The sequence below is a fragment of the Rana temporaria genome, chromosome 3, assembly GCF_905171775.1.
Source record: "Rana temporaria chromosome 3, aRanTem1.1, whole genome shotgun sequence".
NCBI lineage: Eukaryota > Metazoa > Chordata > Amphibia > Anura > Ranidae > Rana > Rana temporaria.
Genome location: NC_053491.1, coordinates 298,183,158 through 298,198,491, shown reverse-complemented (window position 1 = coordinate 298,198,491; position 15,334 = coordinate 298,183,158). Strand labels below are relative to the sequence as shown.

The 15,334-nt window shown below is 47.2% G+C and overlaps 1 protein-coding gene across 1 annotated transcript in view; it reads left to right on the top strand.

The window, feature by feature from the left end:
* The window catches only part of DDX46 (DEAD-box helicase 46), a 327,918-nt gene that overhangs the window by 8,463 nt on the left and 304,121 nt on the right, over nt 1–15,334 (top strand).

Sequence of the window (15,334 nt, the reverse complement as noted above, 5' to 3'; positions counted from 1 at the left end):
ATATGGGTTATATAGTGTACCTTCAGGTGATGGACACTGGCACTCTCCGACAGGAAGTTCCCTCCCTATATAACCCCCACCCATAGTGGGAGTACCTCAGTTTTTTCGCCAGTGTCTTAGGTGTTGGTGCACGTTGAAGGTTGTGCCTGCAGTTTGTCCTTGGGACCAGGGCCAGCCGACCGGATCCGTCCAAGGTGCTTCATAGCCAAAGTGGACGGTACCCGGGCCCCAATTCGTGGATGGGGTTTTGCCTATAATGCCTCTCCTTGGAGGGCTGGACTCTGGGTTCCAGGACTGGGTTTTTTAACCTATGAATACCTGCTGCCAGTAGTGCTGTATAGGTCCAGGTGTGTGGTGTTCCTGACTTGGACCCCGGTCCCTGAAGGTCTATGACCATACCCACGGTGAAGGGGGAAGATTGGGCCTCTTGCATGAGCAATACCCTGCGGCGTGGAAAGGTAAGCGGGGGGCCTACGGAACTTGGTTTGTCAGTGGGCTCCCCACAGGGGGACTCTGGGGGAAAGCCTTTTTATGCCTCTGTGCATGGGCTAAAGAGAAACCACAAAGTCTGCATGACTGGATGGCTCAAACACCCAGGTATACTGTTTCTCTGGCTGGGCTAATAGACTGCTGCTGCTGCTGCTACAAGGTGTTTTTTTGCTCCATGAGATGTAAAAGGGGAGCATGTCAGGTAAAATACTTACTTCCTGATGTCTGTGTGTGCTTCCAGCAGCTCCTGGGCTCCTCTCCCCACATGGCTTCCTGCTTCCTGCAGAGCGGCGTCGGGAGCGCGCGCGCGCGTGCGCGCGCACTGTTATAGGCGCCGACGCTGCGTGGAGGGGGCGGGGGACGCCCGGGGAGTTCCCTCCCCTCTGCACATCAGAGGGGAAAACTCTATTTAGCCTGTCAGTCTGCTGAAGGCTGTGAAGGGACACGGAGCAGCGATGCTGAGCAGGATAGGTTTGCCTATGTTATGCTGACACAGTGACACCTAGTGGCCGTTTTTTTGTACACACCTTGCTAAAGAGCTGTTTAAGCTCATATTTTCTCTGGAAAGCCGGTGTACTAAGTAGCAGTCAGAGTACTTTTATTAGTAGGTACTCTCCTAGCCCAGCATTAAGGGAAGCAATATTAGGATGTGATTAAGCCCTTGGGGCTCAATATTGTTTTCTCTTGTTAGGTTTTGGGAAGTTTAGTTTCTGTCTAACATTACCCTAGCCTAATTTTTTCCTCATTTATGTAAATGTGTGTTTTCCTCCAGCTATTACAGTTAGTTGTATATTAGCGGAGTATCTCAGATTTGTTTATTATGGCTCCTAAGGGTGCAGGGAACGCTAAAAATGCTAAAGGTGTTAAAAAGCCGAAGGGTTCCCCATCGGGCTCGGAGGATATTTCCCAGAATCCACCTGCCCCTACCTCCCCGGAGGATCCGGAGGTTGCTGCCCTGGGTGAGCCATCGGGGTTGCTAGGTGCTATGGCGGGCCCTATTCAACCAACTCCTTCCTATGTCACGGAAGAGATGTTAGCCTCCACCTTGGGTGGATTTGAAAAAAGGATGGCCGCTCTTATTACGGCCTCTTTATCCGGGAAGAAGCGGGCTAGATCCCCGTCTCCCAGGTTTGAATCTCCTGAGGAAGATGTCCTTTCCACTGAGGAATTGGAAGATACAGGAGACCAGGCTGAGGATCACCTGGACCATTTAGGTTCTGAGGATTCTACTATAGAAGAACCTTTTTCAGCTTCTCACGCAGAAAAATTGTGGGTTCAGTCCTTAACGGATATGGTGCGGTCAGCCTTTAAAATGCCTTTGCCTCAGCCTCTGGCTTCCGCTGTTTCCTCATTGGGCTCCCTAAAAGCGCCCCAAGCCAACCTGGTGTTCCCGGTCCATCCTTTGTTAAAGGACCTGATATTTCAGGACTGGGTTAAGCCAGACAGGATTTTTTTTTGCCTCCTAAAAGGTTCGCAGTTATGTACCCTTTAGAGGAGGAGTTTTCAAAAAAATGGGCTGTCCCCACTGTTGACGCAGCCATATCATGTGTCAATAAAGCTTTAACGTGTCCAGTGGACAATATTCACATGTTCAAAGATCCTGTGGATAAAAGGCTTGAGACCTTACTGAAGGCATCCTTTGCCACAGCGGGGGCAGTGGTCCAGCCAGCTGTAGCTGCCATTGGCGTCTGCCAGGCTTTAAAAGACCAGGCCAAGCAGGTCCTAAAGGACCTCCCGGCTCAACAGGCTCAGGACTTGGCCGATCTACCTAGAGCTTTATGTTTCGCGGTAGACGCTATCAAGGATTCAATCCAACAGGCGTCCCGCCTATCCCTGTATTTGGTTCACATGAGAAGATTACTTTGGTTAAAGAACTGGTCTGCAGAAACCCCCTGCAAAAAGCTCCTTACAGGATTCTCCTTTCAAGGAGAGAGATTGTTTGGAGAAGATCTTGACAAATATATTCAAAAGATCTCTAGTGGTAAGAGCACCCTCTTGCCGGTTAAGAAAAGGTTCCGGGGTCCCTTTAAGCGTCCAACCTCTCCACTTCCAGGGCCCTCATTCTCTAGGCAGTATCGACGGCCTCCTGGACGCGCAGCTGCAAACAGGCCACAAGGCCAACCTGCAGGGAACAAAAGACCGTGGAACCGTAAGCCGGTTAAGGCTGCCCCTAAGGCAGCCTTGTGAAGGGGCGCCCCCACTCTCTCGAGTGGGGGGAAGACTCCGGTTGTTCTCGGAGTTGTGGGGGGCCAAAGTTACCGACCAATGGGTTCTGTCCTCAGTGACTCAGGGGTACAAGCTGGAGTTTCGGGAGTTCCCCCCTCCTCACTTTCAAACGTCAAGACTTCCAGGCGACCCTCAAAAGCAGGCATCACTTCTGTCCGCCCTAGAGCGACTCCTATCTCAAGGAGTGATTATGGAAGTACCAGCAGGGGAGCAAGGACAAGGGTTTTACTCAAACCTCTTCATTGTCCCGAAGCCAAACGGCGACGTCAGGCCTATACTGGACCTAAAGTCATTAAACCGCTTTTTAAGAGTCCGGTCCTTTCGAATGGAGTCCATTCGTTCGGTGGTGGCCGCCCTCCAAGGAAGGGAGTTCTTGGCCTCCATCGATATAAAGGACGCATACCTGCACGTTCCGATATTCCCGGGTCATTACAAGTATCTGCGTTTTGCCCTAAACTATCGGCATTTTCAGTTCGTGGCTCTTCCGTTCGGACTAGCCACGGCCCCTCGGGTTTTTACGAAAATCCTGGCCCCCGTGTTAGCCATCCTAAGGGAACAGGGCATTCTGATCATGGCCTACTTAGACGATCTTCTGGTAGTCGACCACTCAGCGGCCGGCTTAAATCGGGCAGTGTTGCTAGCAGTAAACTGCCTAGAGTCCCTGGGTTGGGTTCTAAACCGGGACAAATCGGCCCTACAGCCCACAAGAAGGTTGGAGTATCTAGGTCTGATTTTAGATACAAGACGACAACGGATCTTCCTGCCCCAGTCCAGAGTGGACTCGATAAGGGAGTTAATCCACTTAGTCCTAAGCAGCACAAGGCCATCTATACGCCTCTGCATGCGCCTGTTGGGAAAGCTAGTGGCCACCTTCGAGGCAGTACCCTATGCCCAGATCCATTCTCGGAGGCTACAGAGAGCGATTCTCACGGCCTGGGACAAAAGACTCCAGGCCTTGGATCTTCCCATTTCCCTTCCCTATGCGGTAAGGCAGAGTCTGTGTTGGTGGCTAGTCACAAAAAATCTTCTGAAAGGAAGATCGTTCAGTCCCCCCTCATGGAGGATAGTAACCTCGGATGCCAGCCTATCAGGCTGGGGTGCAGTCCTAGACGATTTAACCCTACAGGGGAAATGGTCAAGGGCAGAATCAGCCCTACCCATAAATGTCTTAGAGATCCGAGCAGCTCGGTTGGTTCTTTTGGGCTGGACGGAGGTTCTGCAGGGCTCCCCAGTAAGGGTACAATCCGACAATGCCACTGCCGTAGCTTATATAAACCACCAGGGTGGCACCAGGAGTCAGGCAGCCCAGAGGGAGGTAGATCGGATCTTTTTATGGGCAGAAGCCCATGTCCCCTGCATCTCAGCTATCTTTATCCCCGGGGTGGACAATTGGCAAGCGGACTTTCTCAGCCGCCAACAGATGTCCCCAGGGGAGTGGTCCCTCCACCCCGAAGTGTTCCAGGACATTTGCCGGAAGTGGGGTACCCCGGAGGTGGACGTTATGGCGTCCAGATTCAATGCCAAAGTAGCAAAGTTTGTCTCCCGAACGAGGGATCCATTGGCCTGCGGCACGGATGCCTTGGTGTGCCCTTGGCATCAGTTTGCGCTAATCTATGCCTTCCCTCCAATACGGATGCTACCCCGTCTTCTTCACAGAATTCAAAGGGAACGCAAGCCAGCGATTCTAGTGGCCCCGAAGACCTTGGTACTCCTTGATAAAAAGGATGACCGTAGAGGAGCCTTGGGTCCTCCCTCTACGTCCGGACCTCCTCTCACAAGGGCCATTCCACCACCCTGCCTTACAGGCCCTAAATTTAACGGCCTGGCGGCTGAGTCCCTGATTCTCAGAAACAGAGGCCTTTCAGGGCAGGTCGTTTCCACCCTTATAAACGCAAGAAAACCAGTTTCCAGGTTAATATACTATAGGGTGTGGAAGGCCTATATTACCTGGTGTGAAACCAGGAAATGGGATCCCCGCAAATATACCATTGGGAGAATCCTGGAGTTTTTACAGTTGGGAGTGGAAAAAGGTTTGGCGGTCGGCACAATCAAGGGGCAGGTGTCTGCCTTGTCGGTCTTCTTCCAGAGACCTTTGGCTGCCCATTCCTTAATGAAATCCTTTTTACAAGGTGTTATTCGGGTGAATCCCCCGATTAAAGCTCCCCTGTATCCTTGGGATCTAAATTTGGTTCTATCGGTCTTGCAAAGGCAGCCTTTTGAGCCCTTGTCCGCGATCCCTTTGGTCCTTTTGACTAGGAAACTAGTGTTTCTGGTGGCCATGGCATCCGCCAGAAGAGTGTCGGAGTTGGCAGCCTTGTCATGTAAGGCACCTTATTTATTAATGCATAAGGACAGGGTCGTTTTGCGGCCACTTCCGTCCTTCCTGCCTAAGGTGATATCGAATTTTCACCTTAATCAAGATGTGATTCTTCCATCATTTTTTCCAAAACCTTCTTCTAAGGAAGAGAGGTTACTACATTCCTTGGATGTAGTTAGAGCTGTAAAGATTTACTTGGAAGCTACAGCCCAGATTCGTAAGACGGACGTCTTATTCATTCTGCCGGAAGGGCCCAAGAAGGGCCAGGCAGCGTCTAAGGCCACTATTTCTAAGTGGATTAGGCAGACGATTATACAGGCCTATGGCCTGAAGGGGAAGAGTCCACCCTTGTCGGTTAAGGCTCATTCCACTAGAGCTATGAGTGCCTCTTGGGCAGCGTATCACCAGGTCTCTATGGCCCAGGTCTGCAGGGCAGCAACCTGGTCATCTGTCCACACATTTGCAAAATTTTATCAAATGGACGTTAGGAGGAACGCTGATTCAGCTTTTGGGCAGGCGGTACTACGGGCCGCAGTTTAATCTCCTCTTGTCCGGTGGCACCTCCTGTTTGTTTTTTTCTGGTTGTCTCCCTCCCCTCATGGAGCATTGCTTGGGGACATCCCATATGTAATGGCTATGCTGCTCTGTGTCCCGTGATGTACGATAAAGAAAAAGGGATTTTTAATAACGGCTTACCTGTAAAATCCTTTTCTTGTAGTACATCACGGGACACAGAGCTCCCACCCCTCTTATGGGGAATTTTGGGATGCATATTGCTTGCTACAAAACTGAGGTACTCCCACTATGGGTGGGGGTTATATAGGGAGGGAACTTCCTGTCGGAGAGTGCCAGTGTCCATCACCTGAAGGTACACTATATAACCCATATGTAATGGCTATGCTGCTCTGTGTCCCGTGATGTACTACAAGAAAAGGATTTTACAGGTAAGCTGTTATTAAAAATACCTTTTTTTTTTTAAATAAAAAAATAAGACAACAGTAAAGTTATCCTCACTTTTTTTAATACTATGAAAGATAATGTTACGCCGAGTAAATTCATACCCAACATGTCACGCTTCAAAATTGCGTCCGCTCGTGGAATGCTGACAAACTTTTACCCTTTAAAATCTTCATAGGCGACGTTTAAAAAAATCCACAGGTTGCATGTTTTGAGTTAGAGGAGGTCTAGGGCTAGAATTATTTCTCTTGCTCTACCAATCGCGGCGATACCTCACATGTGTGGTTTGAACACAGTTTACATATGCGGGCGCTGCTCACGTATGTGTTCGCTTCTGCGCGCAAGCTCGTCGGGACAGGGTGTGTTTTCTGGCTCCTAACTTTTTTAGCTGGCTCCTAAATTCTAAGCAAATTTGTCAAACCCTGCACTACCCTGGTCAGATGGCAGGCTAGGTAATACTTATATAGGTCAGGTAGGCAAATTCCACCTGCGGTTTTAGTACAGGTCAGGCGTGAGTATTTAATGCGTGGGGCTGTATTCTTCCATATGAAGGCTGTGCAGGCCCTCTTATATGCCGCAAAAAAGAAGGGGGGTAGGTGGATTGGGATTGCCTGCATTATATATAAAAGGCGAGGGAGGATAACCATTTTAATGAGTGCCGAGCGTCCGAACCAAGAGATGTTTAGGTTGGCCCAGTCTTTCAAGTCCGTTTGAATTTTCGAGAGGGAGAAAAGGAAATTTTTGCTATATAGACCATACCTTGGATTTGTCCCTAATCCGACCTAGCAGGGGGGAGAGGTTCAGAGTAATATAATCACGGGGCTGTGGCGTGACCCAGATACCCAAGTATTTTTTTAATTTAGTGGCCACCGGAATGTTCTGTAATGTGGGACCCTGCAAATCTACAGCGTCCAACATCATCGCGGATTTAGTGCAGTTGATTACGAGCCAAAGTTTTGAATTACCATCATAGCCTCACTCAGGGAGCCTGAGGTGTCCCCCAGCAGCAGCATGGTATCTTCTGCATATAGCATGAGTTTCTCGTGCACCCTACCATATCTAAAGCCGGTTATTAAGGGGTTGGAACGTACCAATGCGGCCATAGGTTCTATGGCAATAGCAAACAGAGGCGACAGAATTGGCAATGTATTCCGCCTCAAGGCTCTTAACCAATTGGACCACCTGTTCTCTATGTGCAGCTGTATAACGTTTTTAATGGCAGTCACCTCCGATATGAACACACCCCTCAGGAAAGCTTTAAAAGCATCTCAAGAAGCACCCAAAGCGGGATGGTCCGCATGCCTTGCCAGTATGCAGTAATGTCATCCTCAATCTTAGTGTGGGAGGGAAATAAATTTAACCAGAAAGCGTTCAGTTTCCATGGCGCTCTCGGCAAACTAGGCTCCGGCCTGACTCTCTCAAGTGAAGCAGAAGGGGAGAATGATCCGAAATACTCCTAGGAAGGTAATGCACACTTACAATATATTGGGAGTCCGGTTTTGAGCAGAGGCATAAGTCAATCCGAGACAGGGACATATGCGTTTTGGAGAAGCATGAAAATTGCCTCTCCAGGGGGTTCCTACTTCTCCAGGGATCCGCCCACCCCACCTCCTCTATAAATTTAGCCAAAGCAGGTCTGGGCCTCGTGGAGCCAATCGACGGGGGAGGATGTCTATCCAGAGCAGGGTCAATTATACCATTAAGGTCACCCACCAAGACTAATGGTACTCCCGGGCTATTCAGCTGAAAAGTCAAAAGGGTGCGCAGAACCAGTGGGTTGAATGGCGGAGGGATATACACCGCCGCCAAGATCAACGTCGGCTGGTGAATTCTGCATAGTAAAAACACAAACCTCCCTTCCTGGTCGACCCTGGAGTCAAGCAGCTGGAAGTCTAAGGATTTATGTATCAGGACACTCACACCCCGAGAATAAGACGTGTGGGTGGAATGATACGCCCATCCCGCCCAAGCAAATCCCAACCAAGAGACTGTCTCTGAAGTCAAATGAGTTTCCTGCGGTATACACACCGCTGGGAGATGTTTTCTAAGGGAAGTAGAGACCATGGTACGCTTGAGTGGATCACCCAAGCCTCGCACATTCCACAAAACTATAGGCGTACACGACATTATGTCACATTAGGAAAGTATGATCCGTACCACGTTTGTGTGGATACGGCTGCCCACCAGCCAAACTCGGCCTGTAGTAAGCCTCCGCATCCAGCTCTCCAAAACAAATTATCATCACAGGACATCACACAAGACAATATCCCAACAATAGGTCCCCCCCCCCCCCCCCCCCCCCCCCCACCATGCACGTAGGGCAGGGCAAAAATTGTGACTGGGGAGGAGAAGAAAAGCAGCATGCAGAATATGTCCTGCGCCAGGGGACACCACCCAAAAAGGGGGGCACCCATCCCAGCTCTCGCGAGAGACCACCAACAGAGAAGTCCACAAAAATAAAATGCTTGCCATTGTCAATTAGTATAAAACCATCGAAATGTGAGAGAAAAACAGTAACCAACATAAAAAACTGCTGGGTGTAAACAGGAACCCAGATCGGGCTCAGATGCAACAGGCATACAGCGCCCAAGTCACCTACCTCATTAGGTACTCCAACTGCGGGTCGATTCACATGTAAAGCACACATGCTCAAATCCTGATAAAAAAGCGGGTAATGTTCTCCTGGTCGTGCAACTTTGTGGGTGCAATGCCCCAAACGCACATGGAAACGACTGTCCCGCGTAACCCAGGTATCAGCATACTTCTGGTTCAGTCCGCATCTGCTGCAGATCTCCCATTCTGGTGGAGAAGGTGTTCATTCGCATCAATCCATGCAGAGGCCTCTGCTGGCAATTCAAAAAATTGCGCTTTGCCGCCCGCAATGATCCTGAGCTTGGCCGGGTATAGCATAGCATAATTGGCTCTCAGGCGATGAAGTCTTTTCTTTACCTCTCCAAATTTAGCTCTGCATCTTTGTACTTCCGCCGAAAAATCTGGGTAAAAGGATACTCTTGGAGTTGGATAAATCTCGCACCACAGAAAGATATTGAATTAAGTTAAATGAAAATAATAAAAAATGTATAATTAAACATAGTGTTAAACAAACAATTCATTTGAGCTGCTCCCCAAAAATTCAGTGACCTGAAAAAAGTGAAATTGGAGGGTAGGGGGGCGCTGAATAAGCTAATCATTAAAGTAGTAAATCATTAAGGGTTAAATAACTGTAGGTGTAAACATCTAACGATAGCATAAAATAATAGAAAAAATGGGTGATCTATAGAATGCGCCCTAATAGCCGCCCACCGTTGCGCCTGTGGTGGAGTAGATGATGCCTAGCTGCTGCTTATAAAAAATCAGTGAACAGAAAGATATAAAATGATCACACTCCCTATGGGGTGTCATAGCATAAAATAATCGTAAGATACAAAAAGTCCATGCATAAATCCAGAATGAAGTGAAAAATGCTAAAAATGTGCGATGTTCCAATGAATCCATCACTCTGTATTCAAAAGAGATTCCTCTGTGATTAATTGTAAATATAAAAAGTTGCGTGATGAGGGTAAGTGATCAAGATTGGAGTCCATCTTCACCCACTAAGTGTAACAATTCACCCGATGTGATCAAGTAAAGGATGGCACCTTACCAACTGTAGTTGACCCTTAATTAAAAAGAAGTCAAATAAAGCCTGTTTACACAACAGTGTAATGCTCCTTGCAGCACCAGGGATTCTCAATCAAGCGGCCGTATTCCAACTGTATAGCCATGGGATAAGGGATGAAAGAGAGGACCGCAATAGTATAATACTGTTTATTTAAAATACGATTTAAAACAAAAAGCTACCAAATGGCTCCTTACTGTAGCAGTGCCTTAGTCCCTGCACTGAGTCTGCTGAGTGTGTAACAGTGTAGGAGAGATGGCCTCTGTCGCTGGGGAGTCTGGCGTGCGCTCCACGTCCAGAAACCAGCTGGACCGGAAGAAACATGACTGTGCATGACCAGGTTGTGCCTCGACGTACGTTTCGTAGATTACATCATCAGGAAGCGATTGCGCCGTTAAACTGCACATTTCATTTTTCCCTGGCAAGTCGTAGAATTATCTTTGTCCTTGAAATTAAGGAGCTTAGCTAACATGGTACGAGGCGGGTTGCCCGGAGGTAAGGGTCTAGGTGGAACCCTGTGTGCTCATTCAACCGAGAAGAATGGCGTAAATGCATCTTTTCCAAAAATCTCCTGCAGCCAGGTTTCCACAAAAGCAGTAGGGTCCCTACCTTCTGTTTTTTCCGGCAGGCCAACTATGTGGATGTTACTCCTCAAACGGTTCTCAATGTCCTCATTTTTAAGTTCATTGGCAGCCGCTATTCTGGCTGCGACCTGTAGTTCCCTGGCCATTGGAGCCATCCGATCCTCCATATCGCTGACACGACCTTCCACTACGGTGGTGCGTTCTCTGATCTTTTGAAAATCATGGCGGAGCAAGCCCACCTCTTTCTTCAGGCCCCCAAAGTGCACCTGTAAGGTCTGCACCGAGGCTGTACATTTGTTGACTGCCTTAAGGATCTCAGCAAGCGTAGGCTGTTCCATGTCCTCCCCATCCTCCTCTGCCATCTCAGGGGAGAGTGGGGCTGAGGCCTGGTGCAAGGCCTCCCCGGAGGATTCTCCCCCCTGCTGAGCCTGAAAAATGTCCGGGGTGGCATCCAGCTCCTCATCCGGGGGGCGATCAGCCACACTATTAATTTTCTGTGCATAGTACAGCATATCTTTCGGGGCCTCCTTCCCCTGTGCCTTGGGTGTCTGTCTTAGGGGGCTGCTTACCCGTGTCCTTCTTGTCCCCTCCTGCACGCTGTGCAGCCATTTTGGATATCCTGCATCTCGTCCCCCTTAAAGCGGATGTTCGCTCAAAAAAAAATATTAAAAGCCAGCAGCTACAAATACTGCAGCTGCTGACTTTTAATATTAGGACACTTACCTGTCCTGGAGTCCAGCGGCGTCCGCAGCAGAGGACGAGCGATCGCTCGTCACCCTGCTGCTCCCCCCCTCCATCCATGCTGAGGGAACCAGGAAGTGAAGCGCTCCGGCTTCACTGCCCGGTTCCCTACGGCGCATGCGCGAGTCACGCTGCGCCCGCCGATTGGCTCCCGCTGTGTGCTGGGAGCCGAGTGTTCTCAGCACACAACGGGGGGGTGGGGCGACGGGATGTGACGCAATGCCCGTCTTTTGCCCATGAATGCTGGGCCAGAAGTGGGTGCAAATACCTGTCTTTAGACAGGTATCTGAACCCCCCACCCCCTGAAAGGTGTCAAATGTAACACCGGAGGGTGCCGATCAGCGCGACTTCACTTTAGGGTGGAGAACCGCTTTAAGCTGTTTGCGAGTCATAATAATGCAGTTTCCAAGCCTCGTCCGAGTTCCGGAATGTGCCTGGGGCGTACAGGTACCAGGCCCCCTTGAACTTTGCGACCTTTTGCCACATTTCAGGCTTCAAACATAAAGATATAAAACTGTAATTTTTTTTGAAGAATCAACAAGTGGGACACAATCATTAAGTGGAACGAAATTTATTGGATATTTCAAACTTTTAAAAAAAATAAAAAACTGTACGTCGGCACTTTAAAGATGAATATCTCGGTAACGGCAGCTGCTGCCACAACCGAGATATTCATCTCTTCAGTGGGCGGCCGTGTAAACGATAACGGCGGTCTCCGCGGGCGGATTCGCCGCGAGATCGCCGTTATCTGTGGCGGGAGAGGGCCCTCTCCCGCGCCCTCCGCCGCTTACCGTAGCCGTCGGTAGCGGCGGAGGAGATCGGGACCGTTCGGCAGCTGAGCGGGGTTACGAGTGAAGGAAAAATCTCCTTCACCCATCCCCATAGCTCTGCTGGGCGGAAGTGACGTCAAAACGTCAGTCCCGCCCAGCCTCTTAAAGCAACTTTTTTTTTTTTTTTTTTGTCATTTGAAAAAATGACATTTTCAAATATTTTTTTTTTTTTTTTTTTGCATTTAAGCCTAAATATGAGATCTGAGGTCTTTTTGACCCCAGATCTCATATTTAAGAGGACCTGTCATGCTTTTTTCTATTACAAGGGATGTTTACATTCCTTGTAATAGGAATAAAAGTGATATTTTTTTTTTCTTTTTTTATTTCAGTGCTAAAAATTGTAAAATAAATACGAAAACCCCCCAAAATTTTTTTTAAAGCGCCCCGTCCCGACGAGCTCGCACGCAGAAGCGAGTAGCGCCCGCATATGAAAACGGTGTTCAAACCGCACAAGTGAGGTATCGCCGCGATCGTTAGAGCGAGAGCAATAATTCTAGCCCTAGACCTACTCTGTCACTCAAAAAATGCAACCTGTAGAATTTTTTAAACGTCGCCTATCGAGATTTTTAAGGGTAAAAGTTTGACGCCATGCCACGAGCGGGCGCAATTTGTAAGCGTGACATGTTGGGTATCATTTTACTCGGCGTAACATTATCTTTCACAATATGTAAAACAATTGGGCCAAATTTATTGTTGTCTTATTTTTTAATTTAAAAAAGTGATTTTTTTTCCAAAAAAATTGCGCTTGTAAGACCGCTGCGCAAATACGGTGTGACAAAAAAGTATTGCAATGACTTCCATTTTATTCTCTAGGGTGTTAGAAAAAAATATATAGAATGTTTGGGGGTTTTAAGTAATTTTATAGCAAAAAAAAATATTTTAGTCCCGTAAACACCGAATCTGAAAAACAGGCTCGGGGCTTAAGTGGTTAAGTTAATACTTTGCCACCTTTTGCTGCGATTACAGCTGCAGGTCGCTTGGGGTATGTCTCTATCAGTTTTGCACATCGAGAGACTGAAATTTTTGCTCATTCCTCCTTGCAAAACCGCTCAAGCTCAGTGAGGTTGGATGGAGAGCATTTGTGAACAGCAGTTTTCAGTTCTTTCCACAGATTCTCGATTGGATTCAGGTCTGGACTTTGACTTGGCCATTCTAACACCTGGATATGTTTATTTGTGAACCATTTCATTGTAGATTTTGCTTTGTTTTGGATCATTGTCTTGTTGGAAGACAAATCTCCGTCCCAGTCTCCACTCTTTTGCAGACTCCATCAGGTTTTCTTCCAGAATGGTCCTGTATTTGGCTCCATCCATCTTCCCATCAATTTTAACCATCTTCCCTGTCCCTGCTGAAGAAAAGCAGGCCCAAACCATGATGCTGCCACCACCATGTTTGACAGTGGGGATGGTGTGTTCAGGGTGATGAGCTGTGTTGCTTTTACGCCAAACAACGTTTTGCATTGTTGCCAAAAAGTTTGATTTTTGGTTTCATCTGACCAGCGCACCTTCTTCCACATGTTTGTGGTGTCGCCCAGGTGGCTTGTGGCAAACTTTAAATGACACTTTTTATGGATATCTTTAAGAAATGGCTTTCTTCTTGCCACTCTTCCATAAAGGCCAGATTTGTGCAGTATACGACTGATTGTTGTCCTATGGACAGAGTCTTCCACCTCAGCTGTAGATCTCTGCAGTTCATCCAGAGTGATCATGGGCCTCTTGGCTGCATCTCTGATCAGTCTTCTTGTATGAGCTGAAAGTTTAGAGGGCCGACCAGGTCTTCGTAGATTTGCAGTGGTCTGATACTCCCATTCCAATATTATCGCTTGCACAGTGCTCCTTGGGATGTTTAAAGCTTGGGAAATCTTTTTGTATCCAAATCCGGCTTTAAACTTCTCCACAACAGTATCTCTGACCTGCCTGGTGTGTTCCTTGTTCTTCATGATGCTCTCTGCGCTTTAAACCAGGGCTGTGGAGTCGGAGTCGAGGAGTCGGGGGAAATTTTGGGTACCTGGAGTCGGCAAACAATGCACAGACTCCTACTAAATTTAGATTGGAATAAAAAAAAAAAAAAAAGCAAGCTTAAATGTCCCAATTCACAAAAAGTTATAATTAATGACTCCTCTACTGTAAGAATAAAGACCAATGCATGCAGTGCCTCACGTAACCGCAAAACGAACACGTTAAGTGACCGTGAAGAAGCATGCTTTTCATGTGCTTCACTATATGGCACGCAACGCACAATTAGGAGCTGCAATACTTATACTTTCCATAGTGTTGTGTTCTGCTTTTACAGGGAACGCAGCGTCCATGTGTAACCTAGCCTCTCACTGATAAGGGATTAAATAAATATGTTTTTTGCAGGACTAGAGAGGGAGACACTTGTATAAGTGAAGGGAATGGAGGGCCAATAGTTCAAGACTGAAGCTGTAAACCATTGGAAAAACTGCTGTCATTTAGCTAAGGCTATAAAAACTTGTAAACTCCGATTGTTAGCTTAAACTTTAAACATGACTATGAGATTCTCCTAGGAAAATCATGTTTTAGAATAAATGCCCCTTCCTGGATCCTCCCACTGCCCTATCTTCAGCAGTAGATAAGCACACAAAGGAGAAAGCAGCAGCCCAACTACCTCTCTAAGATTATTTTCAGCCCTAAAAATAATAAAGTCTGACTTAAGAGCCTCTATGAAAGAGGATCTGGCAGAGGCAATTCTCTTCCTTAGAACTCTACATTGAATTGATTTGCATTTGCTAAGCCTATAACTACATTTCAAGATTAATATAAACCATTTCTAGGTTTTACAGATTTTGTTTTTGGTTCATTATAGATAAGCTTTGTTTTTGTTCTAAAACAACCAAATAATGTGGTTTGTATTTTTGAACTGGTAAAGATCCTGTTCCTGGTGTTTATGCCTGCTGCTACTATCCAGCCACTTTTTTGATTAATACATTTTTTTTTATAAAACGTTGTTTTCATTGTGTTTACTGTATTGCACAGTTTAAGCAAAAGACAGACTGTTGGCTTCCCAGCCAGTAGTCCTGTGGTAGGTTGCGTTTCTTTCCCTCAAGGAATGTATAAAATACATTCGCATATAAATACAGAGGAGTCGGAAGTACATAAAACTGAGGAGTCGGAACATTTATCTACCGACTCCACAGCCCTGCTTTAAACGGACCTCTGAGACTATCACAGTGCAGGTGCATTTATACAGAGACTTGATTACACACAGGTGGATTCTATTTATCATCATTAGTCATTTAGGTTAACATTGGATCATTCAGAGATCCTCACTGAACTTCTGGAGAGAGTTTGCTGCACTGAAAGTAAAGGGGCTGAATAATTTTGCATGCCCAATTTTTCTTTTTTTTTTTTTTTTAAGTTTGAAATATCCAATAAATTTCGTTCCACTTCATGATTGTGCCCCACTTGTTGATTCTTCAAAACAAATTGGTTTTATATCTTTATGTTTGAAGCCTGAAATGTGTCAAAAGGTCGCAAAGTTCAAGGGGGCCGAATACTTTCGCAAGGCACTG